We start from the raw sequence: 17,001 nt of genomic DNA on the forward strand, positions 1-17,001 counted from the left end.
AAAGTCTGAGTGACAAAGATCCAGGGGTACACTCAGGCAATTCTTATACGAGGTGCCTTAGTCAGCCCGGAACACCTTTTGATAACCATGAACCATTGCAACTTTAAGAAATCTTGCAAAAGTAATGGTATATTTCCGGTCAGATTCCGCCAGGCGATGCTGGCTCCAAAGGTAGTCCATGAAAGAGACAGCATCGGTGAGGCAAAGGTCATAGATCGTGAAAATGGTGTGGCCCAAGAGCCACACTTTTGCGTTACGTCGTGTTCGTTGGTTGGTCTGAATATCAGGGGTAAGGAACCAGTCGATTGACACATAGTCCAGTGTAGTCCCACCGATCAGCGCTAATAGCACACGTGCAAGGTCCCACACTTCTGTGACGTGAGGGCATAAGAGACGATGCTCTCTGGTGTCTACGTCACCACATCGGCCGCAAGCAGCCGAGGGCCATAGGCGGATGGCCGCCAGGCGGTGATTAGTGGGTATTAAATTGTTTACAACGCGATACCATAGCGCTGAAACTTCTGTGGGAAGGGCTGGGTGGTTGATATTAGCCCAAGCTTGGTGCCAGATGACCGACGGTCGTCTGTCCTCCAATTTATGTGGTGTGGGCTGGCCTCGAAGCGCCTAGTAAAGGCGCTTCGATGTGCGTGCCTTGTCGGTGGCCACTGTTAGGACGTAACTTTGATTGAGGTAATAGTCCTTGACTGTCGTCATCCGGAATGGAATATGTGTCAAACATACTGGTGCACGCGCCGATTGTGGGCGATAACGGTCGAAAAGCACCGCTGTTGTACCACCTGGGTCAATCTCACGCAAAGTGGCGATACTTTGAATCAGGATTGCCGCACATTTGCGGGGAAAGTCAATGAGTCCAAGGCCACTATCGACCTTTGGCAGTGTACAATTCTGCGCATCAACTTTGAATAGTGCATGCCGCCACAATAGGCAATATACTGTTTGTGAGATGGCTCTGCTGGTTTGTTTCGGTAGCGTATGGAGTTGTGCTACATACTATGCCCGTGATAGGATGTATGTACTAATCAGTTGGATTCGTTGATGGAGGTCGAGTCGTCGATCAGTGTGACTCATGCAAAATCCTCTGATGCGCGTGAGAATCCGCCTGCACGTGAGTGTTAACATGCGCTGCGGACAGTCAGTCACCTCAAGACCCAAGATACGTTGTTCCCCTACAATCCGGTTGCATGGGCGTTCGATGGTCAATGATCGTGGCCCTAGTGGCATTAGCACCATTTTGTTGGATTTTAACATGGCACCGGATGCTCGTTCATAAACGTGGAGGACTCGGCGAACCGAATCGATGTCATTGGCGTTTGCTACAAACACACCTACACCATCCGCGTATGCCGCACTGCGGAAGGTGACGCCTGGGAAAGGAACACCATCGACCATCCGTCCGATGTCACGCAGCATGGGGTCCAGCGCCAAAGCGATAAAATACACTGACAAGGGACAGCCTTGTCGAACTGATCGTCTGATGGGAATTGGTCGTGATCTGCAGCCGTTCACAATGATTCTGGAATTTGCTCCATCCAAGAAGTGCCGGATGACTCTTATGAAGTGCTCCCCGAAACCCTTCCGCGACATAACGGCCAGCAGGTAAGGATGGGAGAAGGCACCGGCGAAATCTAGAGATCAATTGAAGCCGGGGTTCGAGCGTCGGCGGTGGGTGAGTAAGACAGCATCACGGTATATAGAAGCAGCGGTGAAGGTGGTTCGATTCGAAACGCCAGTGTACCTTATTCATTACCTGTTTAAGATGTGAAGCCACACTTCGTGCCACCAACTTATAATCAGTGTTAAGAACACGTCCTTAGCCCGACAGTGACCTGTGACCTTTGGATTAAGGACAATACGTACAGCTAGAAAATCGGCGGGTAGCTCGCAACCAGCAAACATCTCCTCGCACGTTTTGCAGAAGCGGTCTCCTAACAGGCCGGAAAACCTAGCACTTCGATTAGTGCTGGAATGGCACAATCGAAGGGCGGTATCCTTGCGGAGTACCGCCAGAGATGAAAAACCGCAGTGTCAGGGCCTAAATGCTTGCAGCGTGTGCGCTCCACATGTGGGAGTGACACACGGTGGTGCGGGCCGATATGGCAACAGGCGACCGTCGAAAACATCGCAAAGGCAAGTGCCGGAAGGAACGACCAAATACGAGATCACTCGTCAACATCCCAGTACTACCCTCCATGTCGAGGAGTAAACTGCGACTCCCATTTGAACGCCGCTAGCTGCCAGGGCAGTGGAGAAGCCGTGAGGCCGCCCCACAGCAGCGTCAGGCCGGTGCGAGCTATACTGGCGCGAGCTACACCTAGCCGAGTGCTTACATCGTCCACCGCCTACTGCATATGTGTGTGTGCGTGTGTACACACGTATTCAGCGTGCGTGCGGCGGCGACGACGACGACGTTCGCGAGGAGCTAAGGATATAACTCCAAAAAATGTAATTAAAATTATCTGTGCCCGGACCATAAGAGACGCTAACGAGGCATCCGAAGGCACTGTCCTGTGCCCCCATAAATTACCAGCCTAGCGTAATGCGGCTGCAAGTGCCGTCCGGCTAAACGCAAAAAAAAAAAAAAATTCTTAAGATAATCTTAAATTAATGAAAAGAAATCGTGGTGTGTAAGCAACTAACTACTGGGCACATCAACAACTACGACAAGTTTTGCTACCAGCGGAATATCTGATCACTGCAGAAAGTTAACCCATTTCAGGCTGTGTTTTAATTAATTTTAGGTGGGCCGATCCCGGCGGTACTTCAATGCCGGGCCAACCCGCGACAGAGGTGGAGCAAGCCCCTAGCACTCCGTCATAAGCCAAAAATGAGTGTAATATTCTGGTCGTGTGATGCAGGACGTATCAGATATTAAGCTGATAAGACAAATACTACACTTTTTTCCCTCCTACCTCCCCTATAGACCTACCATTTCCTCTCCAAAAATGCCGCCATCCTCTAGTGTCGACGCAGCACGTAAAGCAGGGTGTTGTTAGTAGCAAGACTCATTGCCATAAACCGAAAATAAAAGCGGAGGCATACTCTGCTATGCCTTGGGGGCGACGACACACTACTCAGAAACACACCTCCCTCTCCAGGTGTGAAGCAAGTGATGATGTTAAAAACTAAATAGAAAGAAATAAATAAAGACAGAAATGAAGGCAAAATAAAAAAAAAACAGCGACGGCAGCACACTCAAACGAAACTGGCGAGATAATCCCATCGCCCATACAATTAACGAAGTAATAATCCTCTAAGATAGATTATGTTTTCCAATTTTCCAATAATTTTTCATACAAGGTTCACACAATTTCCGTGTTACCAATTTCCATATTATCAGTATTATAGAACAGTCTACTCTAGTGATGCCCTGAAGGCCAATATCAAATCTGGGGTATGGGTAAGTCAAGGGTAGTTTGAAAGTCTGAGTGACAAAGATCCAGGGGTACACTCAGGCAATTCTTATACGAGGTGCCTTAGTCAGCCCGGAACACCTTTTGATAACCATGAACCATTGCAACTTTAAGAAATCTTGCAAAAGTAATGGTATATTTCCGGTCAGATTCCGCCAGGCGATGCTGGCTCCAAAGGTAGTCCATGAAAGAGACAGCATCGGTGAGGCAAAGGTCATAGATCGTGAAAATGGTGTGGCCCAAGAGCCACACTTTTGCGTTACGTCGTGTTCGTTGGTTGGTCTGAATATCAGGGGTAAGGAACCAGTCGATTGACACATAGTCCAGTGTAGTCCCACCGATCAGCGCTAATAGCACACGTGCAAGGTCCCACACTTCTGTGACGTGAGGGCATAAGAGACGATGCTCTCTGGTGTCTACGTCACCACATCGGCCGCAAGCAGCCGAGGGCCATAGGCGGATGGCCGCCAGGCGGTGATTAGTGGGTATTAAATTGTTTACAACGCGATACCATAGCGCTGAAACTTCTGTGGGAAGGGCTGGGTGGTTGATATTAGCCCAAGCTTGGTGCCAGATGACCGACGGTCGTCTGTCCTCCAATTTATGTGGTGTGGGCTGGCCTCGAAGCGCCTAGTAAAGGCGCTTCGATGTGCGTGCCTTGTCGGTGGCCACTGTTAGGACGTAACTTTGATTGAGGTAATAGTCCTTGACTGTCGTCATCCGGAATGGAATATGTGTCAAACATACTGGTGCACGCGCCGATTGTGGGCGATAACGGTCGAAAAGCACCGCTGTTGTACCACCTGGGTCAATCTCACGCAAAGTGGCGATACTTTGAATCAGGATTGCCGCACATTTGCGGGGAAAGTCAATGAGTCCAAGGCCACTATCGACCTTTGGCAGTGTACAATTCTGCGCATCAACTTTGAATAGTGCATGCCGCCACAATAGGCAATATACTGTTTGTGAGATGGCTCTGCTGGTTTGTTTCGGTAGCGTATGGAGTTGTGCTACATACTATGCCCGTGATAGGATGTATGTACTAATCAGTTGGATTCGTTGATGGAGGTCGAGTCGTCGATCAGTGTGACTCATGCAAAATCCTCTGATGCGCGTGAGAATCCGCCTGCACGTGAGTGTTAACATGCGCTGCGGACAGTCAGTCACCTCAAGACCCAAGATACGTTGTTCCCCTACAATCCGGTTGCATGGGCGTTCGATGGTCAATGATCGTGGCCCTAGTGGCATTAGCACCATTTTGTTGGATTTTAACATGGCACCGGATGCTCGTTCATAAACGTGGAGGACTCGGCGAACCGAATCGATGTCATTGGCGTTTGCTACAAACACACCTACACCATCCGCGTATGCCGCACTGCGGAAGGTGACGCCTGGGAAAGGAACACCATCGACCATCCGTCCGATGTCACGCAGCATGGGGTCCAGCGCCAAAGCGATAAAATACACTGACAAGGGACAGCCTTGTCGAACTGATCGTCTGATGGGAATTGGTCGTGATCTGCAGCCGTTCACAATGATTCTGGAATTTGCTCCATCCAAGAAGTGCCGGATGACTCTTATGAAGTGCTCCCCGAAACCCTTCCGCGACATAACGGCCAGCAGGTAAGGATGGGAGAAGGCACCGGCGAAATCTAGAGATCAATTGAAGCCGGGGTTCGAGCGTCGGCGGTGGGTGAGTAAGACAGCATCACGGTATATAGAAGCAGCGGTGAAGGTGGTTCGATTCGAAACGCCAGTGTACCTTATTCATTACCTGTTTAAGATGTGAAGCCACACTTCGTGCCACCAACTTATAATCAGTGTTAAGAACACGTCCTTAGCCCGACAGTGACCTGTGACCTTTGGATTAAGGACAATACGTACAGCTAGAAAATCGGCGGGTAGCTCGCAACCAGCAAACATCTCCTCGCACGTTTTGCAGAAGCGGTCTCCTAACAGGCCGGAAAACCTAGCACTTCGATTAGTGCTGGAATGGCACAATCGAAGGGCGGTATCCTTGCGGAGTACCGCCAGAGATGAAAAACCGCAGTGTCAGGGCCTAAATGCTTGCAGCGTGTGCGCTCCACATGTGGGAGTGACACACGGTGGTGCGGGCCGATATGGCAACAGGCGACCGTCGAAAACATCGCAAAGGCAAGTGCCGGAAGGAACGACCAAATACGAGATCACTCGTCAACATCCCAGTACTACCCTCCATGTCGAGGAGTAAACTGCGACTCCCATTTGAACGCCGCTAGCTGCCAGGGCAGTGGAGAAGCCGTGAGGCCGCCCCACAGCAGCGTCAGGCCGGTGCGAGCTATACTGGCGCGAGCTACACCTAGCCGAGTGCTTACATCGTCCACCGCCTACTGCATATGTGTGTGTGCGTGTGTACACACGTATTCAGCGTGCGTGCGGCGGCGACGACGACGACGTTCGCGAGGAGCTAAGGATATAACTCCAAAAAATGTAATTAAAATTATCTGTGCCCGGACCATAAGAGACGCTAACGAGGCATCCGAAGGCACTGTCCTGTGCCCCCATAAATTACCAGCCTAGCGTAATGCGGCTGCAAGTGCCGTCCGGCTAAACGCAAAAAAAAAAAAAAATTCTTAAGATAATCTTAAATTAATGAAAAGAAATCGTGGTGTGTAAGCAACTAACTACTGGGCACATCAACAACTACGACAAGTTTTGCTACCAGCGGAATATCTGATCACTGCAGAAAGTTAACCCATTTCAGGCTGTGTTTTAATTAATTTTAGGTGGGCCGATCCCGGCGGTACTTCAATGCCGGGCCAACCCGCGACAGAGGTGGAGCAAGCCCCTAGCACTCCGTCATAAGCCAAAAATGAGTGTAATATTCTGGTCGTGTGATGCAGGACGTATCAGATATTAAGCTGATAAGACAAATACTACACTTTTTTCCCCTCCTACCTCCCCTATAGACCTACCTTTTCCTCTCCAAAAATGCCGCCATCCTCTAGTGTCGACGCAGCACGTAAAGCAGGGTGTTGTTAGTAGCAAGACTCATTGCCATAAACCGAAAATAAAAGCGGAGGCATACTCTGCTATGCCTTGGGGGCGACGACACACTACTCAGAAACACACCTCCCTCTCCAGGTGTGAAGCAAGTGATGATGTTAAAAACTAAATAGAAAGAAATAAATAAAGACAGAAATGAAGGCAAAATAAAAAAAAAACAGCGACGGCAGCACACTCAAACGAAACTGGCGAGATAATCCCATCGCCCATACAATTAACGAAGTAATAATCCTCTAAGATAGATTATGTTTTCCAATTTTCCAATAATTTTTCATACAAGGTTCACACAATTTCCGTGTTACCAATTTCCATATTATCAGTATTATAGAACAGTCTACTCTAGTGATGCCCTGAAGGCCAATATCAAATCTGGGGTATGGGTAAGTCAAGGGTAGTTTGAAAGTCTGAGTGACAAAGATCCAGGGGTACACTCAGGCAATTCTTATACGAGGTGCCTTAGTCAGCCCGGAACACCTTTTGATAACCATGAACCATTGCAACTTTAAGAAATCTTGCAAAAGTAATGGTATATTTCCGGTCAGATTCCGCCAGGCGATGCTGGCTCCAAAGGTAGTCCATGAAAGAGACAGCATCGGTGAGGCAAAGGTCATAGATCGTGAAAATGGTGTGGCCCAAGAGCCACACTTTTGCGTTACGTCGTGTTCGTTGGTTGGTCTGAATATCAGGGGTAAGGAACCAGTCGATTGACACATAGTCCAGTGTAGTCCCACCGATCAGCGCTAATAGCACACGTGCAAGGTCCCACACTTCTGTGACGTGAGGGCATAAGAGACGATGCTCTCTGGTGTCTACGTCACCACATCGGCCGCAAGCAGCCGAGGGCCATAGGCGGATGGCCGCCAGGCGGTGATTAGTGGGTATTAAATTGTTTACAACGCGATACCATAGCGCTGAAACTTCTGTGGGAAGGGCTGGGTGGTTGATATTAGCCCAAGCTTGGTGCCAGATGACCGACGGTCGTCTGTCCTCCAATTTATGTGGTGTGGGCTGGCCTCGAAGCGCCTAGTAAAGGCGCTTCGATGTGCGTGCCTTGTCGGTGGCCACTGTTAGGACGTAACTTTGATTGAGGTAATAGTCCTTGACTGTCGTCATCCGGAATGGAATATGTGTCAAACATACTGGTGCACGCGCCGATTGTGGGCGATAACGGTCGAAAAGCACCGCTGTTGTACCACCTGGGTCAATCTCACGCAAAGTGGCGATACTTTGAATCAGGATTGCCGCACATTTGCGGGGAAAGTCAATGAGTCCAAGGCCACTATCGACCTTTGGCAGTGTACAATTCTGCGCATCAACTTTGAATAGTGCATGCCGCCACAATAGGCAATATACTGTTTGTGAGATGGCTCTGCTGGTTTGTTTCGGTAGCGTATGGAGTTGTGCTACATACTATGCCCGTGATAGGATGTATGTACTAATCAGTTGGATTCGTTGATGGAGGTCGAGTCGTCGATCAGTGTGACTCATGCAAAATCCTCTGATGCGCGTGAGAATCCGCCTGCACGTGAGTGTTAACATGCGCTGCGGACAGTCAGTCACCTCAAGACCCAAGATACGTTGTTCCCCTACAATCCGGTTGCATGGGCGTTCGATGGTCAATGATCGTGGCCCTAGTGGCATTAGCACCATTTTGTTGGATTTTAACATGGCACCGGATGCTCGTTCATAAACGTGGAGGACTCGGCGAACCGAATCGATGTCATTGGCGTTTGCTACAAACACACCTACACCATCCGCGTATGCCGCACTGCGGAAGGTGACGCCTGGGAAAGGAACACCATCGACCATCCGTCCGATGTCACGCAGCATGGGGTCCAGCGCCAAAGCGATAAAATACACTGACAAGGGACAGCCTTGTCGAACTGATCGTCTGATGGGAATTGGTCGTGATCTGCAGCCGTTCACAATGATTCTGGAATTTGCTCCATCCAAGAAGTGCCGGATGACTCTTATGAAGTGCTCCCCGAAACCCTTCCGCGACATAACGGCCAGCAGGTAAGGATGGGAGAAGGCACCGGCGAAATCTAGAGATCAATTGAAGCCGGGGTTCGAGCGTCGGCGGTGGGTGAGTAAGACAGCATCACGGTATATAGAAGCAGCGGTGAAGGTGGTTCGATTCGAAACGCCAGTGTACCTTATTCATTACCTGTTTAAGATGTGAAGCCACACTTCGTGCCACCAACTTATAATCAGTGTTAAGAACACGTCCTTAGCCCGACAGTGACCTGTGACCTTTGGATTAAGGACAATACGTACAGCTAGAAAATCGGCGGGTAGCTCGCAACCAGCAAACATCTCCTCGCACGTTTTGCAGAAGCGGTCTCCTAACAGGCCGGAAAACCTAGCACTTCGATTAGTGCTGGAATGGCACAATCGAAGGGCGGTATCCTTGCGGAGTACCGCCAGAGATGAAAAACCGCAGTGTCAGGGCCTAAATGCTTGCAGCGTGTGCGCTCCACATGTGGGAGTGACACACGGTGGTGCGGGCCGATATGGCAACAGGCGACCGTCGAAAACATCGCAAAGGCAAGTGCCGGAAGGAACGACCAAATACGAGATCACTCGTCAACATCCCAGTACTACCCTCCATGTCGAGGAGTAAACTGCGACTCCCATTTGAACGCCGCTAGCTGCCAGGGCAGTGGAGAAGCCGTGAGGCCGCCCCACAGCAGCGTCAGGCCGGTGCGAGCTATACTGGCGCGAGCTACACCTAGCCGAGTGCTTACATCGTCCACCGCCTACTGCATATGTGTGTGTGCGTGTGTACACACGTATTCAGCGTGCGTGCGGCGGCGACGACGACGACGTTCGCGAGGAGCTAAGGATATAACTCCAAAAAATGTAATTAAAATTATCTGTGCCCGGACCATAAGAGATGCTAACGAGGCATCCGAAGGCACTGTCCTGTGCCCCCATAAATTACCAGCCTAGCGTAATGCGGCTGCAAGTGCCGTCCGGCTAAACGCAAAAAAAAAAAAAAAATTCTTAAGATAATCTTAAATTAATGAAAAGAAATCGTGGTGTGTAAGCAACTAACAACTGGGCACATCAACAACTACGACAAGTTTTGCTACCAGCGGAATATCTGATCACTGCAGAAAGTTAACCCATTTCAGGCTGTGTTTTAATTAATTTTAGGTGGGCCGATCCCGGCGGTACTTCAATGCCGGGCCAACCCGCGACAGAGGTGGAGCAAGCCCCTAGCACTCCGTCATAAGCCAAAAATGAGTGTAATATTCTGGTCGTGTGATGCAGGACGTATCAGATATTAAGCTGATAAGACAAATACTACACTTTTTTCCCTCCTACCTCCCCTATAGACCTACCTTTTCCTCTCCAAAAATGCCGCCATCCTCTAGTGTCGACGCAGCACGTAAAGCAGGGTGTTGTTAGTAGCAAGACTCATTGCCATAAACCGAAAATAAAAGCGGAGGCATACTCTGCTATGCCTTGGGGGCGACGACACACTACTCAGAAACACACCTCCCTCTCCAGGTGTGAAGCAAGTGATGATGTTAAAAACTAAATAGAAAGAAATAAATAAAGACAGAAATGAAGGCAAAATAAAAAAAAAACAGCGACGGCAGCACACTCAAACGAAACTGGCGAGATAATCCCATCGCCCATAGAATTAACGAAGTAATAATCCTCTAAGATAGATTATGTTTTCCAATTTTCCAATAATTTTTCATACAAGGTTCACACAATTTCCGTGTTAACAATTTCCATATTATCAGTATCATAGAACAGTCTACTCTAGTGATGCCCTGAAGGCCAATATCAAATCGGGGGTATGGGTAAGTCAAGGGTAGTTTGAAAGTCTGAGTGACAAAGATCCAGGGGTACACTCAGGCAATTCTTATACGAGGTGCCTTAGTCAGCCCGGAACACCTTTTGATAACCATGAACCATTGCAACTTTAAGAAATCTTCCAAAAGTAATGGTATATTTCCGGTCAGATTCCGCCAGGCGATGCTGGCTCCAAAGGTAGTCCATGAAAGAGACAGCATCGGTGAGGCAAAGGTCATAGATCGTGAAAATGGTGTGGCCCAAGAGCCACACCATTGCGTTACGTCGTGTTCGTTGGTTGGTCTGAATATCAGGGGTAAGGAACCAGTCGATTGACACATAGTCCAGTGTAGTCCCACCGATCAGCGCTAATAGCACACGTGCAAGGTCCCACACTTCTGTGACGTGAGGGCATAAGAGACGATGCTCTCTGGTGTCTACGTCACCACATCGGCCGCAAGCAGCCGAGGGCCATAGGCGGATGGCCGCCAGGCGGTGATTAGTGGGTATTAAATTGTTTACAACGCGATACCATAGCGCTGAAACTTCTGTGGGAAGGGCTGGGTGGTTGATATTAGCCCAAGCTTGGTGCCAGATGACCGACGGTCGTCTGTCCTCCAATTTATGTGGTGTGGGCTGGCCTCGAAGCGCCTAGTAAAGGCGCTTCGATGTGCGTGCCTTGTCGGTGGCCACTGTTAGGACGTAACTTTGATTGAGGTAATAGTCCTTGACTGTCGTCATCCGGAATGGAATATGTGTCAAACATACTGGTGCACGCGCCGATTGTGGGCGATAACGGTCGAAAAGCACCGCTGTTGTACGACCTGGGTCAATCTCACGCAAAGTGGCGATACTTTGAATCAGGATTGCCGCACATTTGCGGGGAAAGTCAATGAGTCCAAGGCCACTATCGACCTTTGGCAGTGTACAATTCTGCGCATCAACTTTGAATAGTGCATGCCGCCACAATAGGCAATATACTGTTTGTGAGATGGCTCTGCTGGTTTGTTTCGGTAGCGTATGGAGTTGTGCTACATACTATGCCCGTGATAGGATGTATGTACTAATCAGTTGGATTCGTTGATGGAGGTCGAGTCGTCGATCAGTGTGACTCATGCAAAATCCTCTGATGCGCGTGAGAATCCGCCTGCACGTGAGTGTTAACATGCGCTGCGGACAGTCAGTCACCTCAAGACCCAAGATACGTTGTTCCCCTACAATCCGGTTGCATGGGCGTTCGATGGTCAATGATCGTGGCCCTAGTGGCATTAGCACCATTTTGTTGGATTTTAACATGGCACCGGATGCTCGTTCATAAACGTGGAGGACTCGGCGAACCGAATCGATGTCATTGGCGTTTGCTACAAACACACCTACACCATCCGCGTATGCCGCACTGCGGAAGGTGACGCCTGGGAAAGGAACACCATCGACCATCCGTCCGATGTCACGCAGCATGGGGTCCAGCGCCAAAGCGATAAAATACACTGACAAGGGACAGCCTTGTCGAACTGATCGTCTGATGGGAATTGGTCGTGATCTGCAGCCGTTCACAATGATTCTGGAATTTGCTCCATCCAAGAAGTGCCGGATGACTCTTATGAAGTGCTCCCCGAAACCCTTCCGCGACATAACGGCCAGCAGGTAAGGATGGGAGAAGGCACCGGCGAAATCTAGAGATCAATTGAAGCCGGGGTTCGAGCGTCGGCGGTGGGTGAGTAAGACAGCATCACGGTATATAGAAGCAGCGGTGAAGGTGGTTCGATTCGAAACGCCAGTGTACCTTATTCATTACCTGTTTAAGATGTGAAGCCACACTTCGTGCCACCAACTTATAATCAGTGTTAAGAACACGTCCTTAGCCCGACAGTGACCTGTGACCTTTGGATTAAGGACAATACGTACAGCTAGAAAATCGGCGGGTAGCTCGCAACCAGCAAACATCTCCTCGCACGTTTTGCAGAAGCGGTCTCCTAACAGGCCGGAAAACCTAGCACTTCGATTAGTGCTGGAATGGCACAATCGAAGGGCGGTATCCTTGCGGAGTACCGCCAGAGATGAAAAACCGCAGTGTCAGGGCCTAAATGCTTGCAGCGTGTGCGCTCCACATGTGGGAGTGACACACGGTGGTGCGGGCCGATATGGCAACAGGCGACCGTCGAAAACATCGCAAAGGCAAGTGCCGGAAGGAACGACCAAATACGAGATCACTCGTCAACATCCCAGTACTACCCTCCATGTCGAGGAGTAAACTGCGACTCCCATTTGAACGCCGCTAGCTGCCAGGGCAGTGGAGAAGCCGTGAGGCCGCCCCACAGCAGCGTCAGGCCGGTGCGAGCTATACTGGCGCGAGCTACACCTAGCCGAGTGCTTACATCGTCCACCGCCTACTGCATATGTGTGTGTGCGTGTGTACACACGTATTCAGCGTGCGTGCGGCGGCGACGACGACGACGTTCGCGAGGAGCTAAGGATATAACTCCAAAAAATGTAATTAAAATTATCTGTGCCCGGACCATAAGAGACGCTAACGAGGCATCCGAAGGCACTGTCCTGTGCCCCCATAAATTACCAGCCTAGCGTAATGCGGCTGCAAGTGCCGTCCGGCTAACCGCAAAAAAAAAAAAAAATTCTTAAGATAATCTTAAATTAATGAAAAGAAATCGTGGTGTGTAAGCAACTAACTACTGGGCACATCAACAACTACGACAAGTTTTGCTACCAGCGGAATATCTGATCACTGCAGAAAGTTAACCCATTTCAGGCTGTGTTTTAATTAATTTTAGGTGGGCCGATCCCGGCGGTACTTCAATGCCGGGCCAACCCGCGACAGAGGTGGAGCAAGCCCCTAGCACTCCGTCATAAGCCAAAAATGAGTGTAATATTCTGGTCGTGTGATGCTGGACGTATCAGATATTAAGCTGATAAGACAAATACTACACTTTTTTCCCTCCTACCTCCCCTATAGACCTACCTTTTCCTCTCCAAAAATGCCGCCATCCTCTAGTGTCGACGCAGCACGTAAAGCAGGGTGTTGTTAGTAGCAAGACTCATTGCCATAAACCGAAAATAAAAGCGGAGGCATACTCTGCTATGCCTTGGGGGCGACGACACACTACTCAGAAACACACCTCCCTCTCCCGGTGTGAAGCAAGTGATGATGTTAAAAACTAAATAGAAAGAAATAAATAAAGACAGAAATGAAGGCAAAATAAAAAAAAAACAGCGACGGCAGCACACTCAAACGAAACTGGCGAGATAATCCCATCGCCCATAGAATTAACGAAGTAATAATCCTCTAAGATAGTTTATGTTTTCCAATTTTCCAATAATTTTTCATACAAGGTTCACACAATTTCCGTGTTAACAATTTCCATATTATCAGTATCATAGAACAGTCTACTCTAGTGATGCCCTGAAGGCCAATATCAAATCTGGGGTATGGGTAAGTCAAGGGTAGTTTGAAAGTCTGAGTGACAAAGATCCAGGGGTACACTCAGGCAATTCTTATACGAGGTGCCTTAGTCAGCCCGGAACACCTTTTGATAACCATGAACCATTGCAACTTTAAGAAATCTTCCAAAAGTAATGGTATATTTCCGGTCAGATTCCGCCAGGCGATGCTGGCTCCAAAGGTAGTCCATGAAAGAGACAGCATCGGTGAGGCAAAGGTCATAGATCGTGAAAATGGTGTGGCCCAAGAGCCACACCATTGCGTTACGTCGTGTTCGTTGGTTGGTCTGAATATCAGGGGTAAGGAACCAGTCGATTGACACATAGTCCAGTGTAGTCCCACCGATCAGCGCTAATAGCACACGTGCAAGGTCCCACACTTCTGTGACGTGAGGGCATAAGAGACGATGCTCTCTGGTGTCTACGTCACCACATCGGCCGCAAGCAGCCGAGGGCCATAGGCGGATGGCCGCCAGGCGGTGATTAGTGGGTATTAAATTGTTTACAACGCGATACCATAGCGCTGAAACTTCTGTGGGAAGGGCTGGGTGGTTGATATTAGCCCAAGCTTGGTGCCAGATGACCGACGGTCGTCTGTCCTCCAATTTATGTGGTGTGGGCTGGCCTCGAAGCGCCTAGTAAAGGCGCTTCGATGTGCGTGCCTTGTCGGTGGCCACTGTTAGGACGTAACTTTGATTGAGGTAATAGTCCTTGACTGTCGTCATCCGGAATGGAATATGTGTCAAACATACTGGTGCACGCGCCGATTGTGGGCGATAACGGTCGAAAAGCACCGCTGTTGTACGACCTGGGTCAATCTCACGCAAAGTGGCGATACTTTGAATCAGGATTGCCGCACATTTGCGGGGAAAGTCAATGAGTCCAAGGCCACTATCGACCTTTGGCAGTGTACAATTCTGCGCATCAACTTTGAATAGTGCATGCCGCCACAATAGGCAATATACTGTTTGTGAGATGGCTCTGCTGGTTTGTTTCGGTAGCGTATGGAGTTGTGCTACATACTATGCCCGTGATAGGATGTATGTACTAATCAGTTGGATTCGTTGATGGAGGTCGAGTCGTCGATCAGTGTGACTCATGCAAAATCCTCTGATGCGCGTGAGAATCCGCCTGCACGTGAGTGTTAACATGCGCTGCGGACAGTCAGTCACCTCAAGACCCAAGATACGTTGTTCCCCTACAATCCGGTTGCATGGGCGTTCGATGGTCAATGATCGTGGCCCTAGTGGCATTAGCACCATTTTGTTGGATTTTAACATGGCACCGGATGCTCGTTCATAAACGTGGAGGACTCGGCGAACCGAATCGATGTCATTGGCGTTTGCTACAAACACACCTACACCATCCGCGTATGCCGCACTGCGGAAGGTGACGCCTGGGAAAGGAACACCATCGACCATCCGTCCGATGTCACGCAGCATGGGGTCCAGCGCCAAAGCGATAAAATACACTGACAAGGGACAGCCTTGTCGAACTGATCGTCTGATGGGAATTGGTCGTGATCTGCAGCCGTTCACAATGATTCTGGAATTTGCTCCATCCAAGAAGTGCCGGATGACTCTTATGAAGTGCTCCCCGAAACCCTTCCGCGACATAACGGCCAGCAGGTAAGGATGGGAGAAGGCACCGGCGAAATCTAGAGATCAATTGAAGCCGGGGTTCGAGCGTCGGCGGTGGGTGAGTAAGACAGCATCACGGTATATAGAAGCAGCGGTGAAGGTGGTTCGATTCGAAACGCCAGTGTACCTTATTCATTACCTGTTTAAGATGTGAAGCCACACTTCGTGCCACCAACTTATAATCAGTGTTAAGAACACGTCCTTAGCCCGACAGTGACCTGTGACCTTTGGATTAAGGACAATACGTACAGCTAGAAAATCGGCGGGTAGCTCGCAACCAGCAAACATCTCCTCGCACGTTTTGCAGAAGCGGTCTCCTAACAGGCCGGAAAACCTAGCACTTCGATTAGTGCTGGAATGGCACAATCGAAGGGCGGTATCCTTGCGGAGTACCGCCAGAGATGAAAAACCGCAGTGTCAGGGCCTAAATGCTTGCAGCGTGTGCGCTCCACATGTGGGAGTGACACACGGTGGTGCGGGCCGATATGGCAACAGGCGACCGTCGAAAACATCGCAAAGGCAAGTGCCGGAAGGAACGACCAAATACGAGATCACTCGTCAACATCCCAGTACTACCCTCCATGTCGAGGAGTAAACTGCGACTCCCATTTGAACGCCGCTAGCTGCCAGGGCAGTGGAGAAGCCGTGAGGCCGCCCCACAGCAGCGTCAGGCCGGTGCGAGCTATACTGGCGCGAGCTACACCTAGCCGAGTGCTTACATCGTCCACCGCCTACTGCATATGTGTGTGTGCGTGTGTACACACGTATTCAGCGTGCGTGCGGCGGCGACGACGACGACGTTCGCGAGGAGCTAAGGATATAACTCCAAAAAATGTAATTAAAATTATCTGTGCCCGGACCATAAGAGACGCTAACGAGGCATCCGAAGGCACTGTCCTGTGCCCCCATAAATTACCAGCCTAGCGTAATGCGGCTGCAAGTGCCGTCCGGCTAACCGCAAAAAAAAAAAAAAATTCTTAAGATAATCTTAAATTAATGAAAAGAAATCGTGGTGTGTAAGCAACTAACTACTGGGCACATCAACAACTACGACAAGTTTTGCTACCAGCGGAATATCTGATCACTGCAGAAAGTTAACCCATTTCAGGCTGTGTTTTAATTAATTTTAGGTGGGCCGATCCCGGCGGTACTTCAATGCCGGGCCAACCCGCGACAGAGGTGGAGCAAGCCCCTAGCACTCCGTCATAAGCCAAAAATGAGTGTAATATCCTGGTCGTGTGATGCAGGACGTATCAGATATTAAGCTGATAAGACAAATACTACACTTTTTTCCCTCCTACCTCCCCTATAGACCTACCTTTTCCTCTCCAAAAATGCCGCCATCCTCTAGTGTCGACGCAGCACGTAAAGCAGGGTGTTGTTAGTAGCAAGACTCATTACCATAAACCGAAAATAAAAGCGGAGGCATACTCTGCTATGCCTTGGGGGCGACGACACACTACTCAGAAACACACCTCCCTCTCCAGGTGTGAAGCAAGTGATGATGTTAAAAACTAAATAGAAAGAAATAAATAAAGACAGAAATGAAGGCAAAATAAAAAAAAAACAGCGACGGCAGCACACTCAAACGAAACTGGCGAGATAATCCCATCGCCCATAGA

General features: G+C 49.5%; 1 non-coding gene and 4 pseudogenes across 1 annotated transcript; all 5 read right to left on the bottom strand.

The window, feature by feature from the left end:
• Nucleotides 1–2,754: 2,754 nt before the first annotated feature.
• On the bottom strand, nucleotides 2,755–2,945 carry LOC124769516. Its single transcript, XR_007013020.1, has one exon. It is a non-coding gene; the product is annotated as a U2 spliceosomal RNA (small nuclear RNA).
• A 3,246-nt stretch (nucleotides 2,946–6,191) lies between these two features.
• On the bottom strand, nucleotides 6,192–6,403 carry LOC124769479 (annotated as a pseudogene).
• Nucleotides 6,404–9,630: 3,227 nt separating this feature from the next.
• On the bottom strand, nucleotides 9,631–9,841 carry LOC124769412 (annotated as a pseudogene).
• Nucleotides 9,842–13,067: 3,226 nt separating this feature from the next.
• Nucleotides 13,068–13,278, bottom strand: LOC124769589 (annotated as a pseudogene).
• Nucleotides 13,279–16,504: 3,226 nt separating this feature from the next.
• On the bottom strand, nucleotides 16,505–16,715 carry LOC124769482 (annotated as a pseudogene).
• Nucleotides 16,716–17,001: the final 286 nt, after the last annotated feature.

The sequence above is a fragment of the Schistocerca piceifrons genome, unplaced genomic scaffold (assembly GCF_021461385.2).
Source record: "Schistocerca piceifrons isolate TAMUIC-IGC-003096 unplaced genomic scaffold, iqSchPice1.1 HiC_scaffold_701, whole genome shotgun sequence".
NCBI lineage: Eukaryota > Metazoa > Arthropoda > Insecta > Orthoptera > Acrididae > Schistocerca > Schistocerca piceifrons.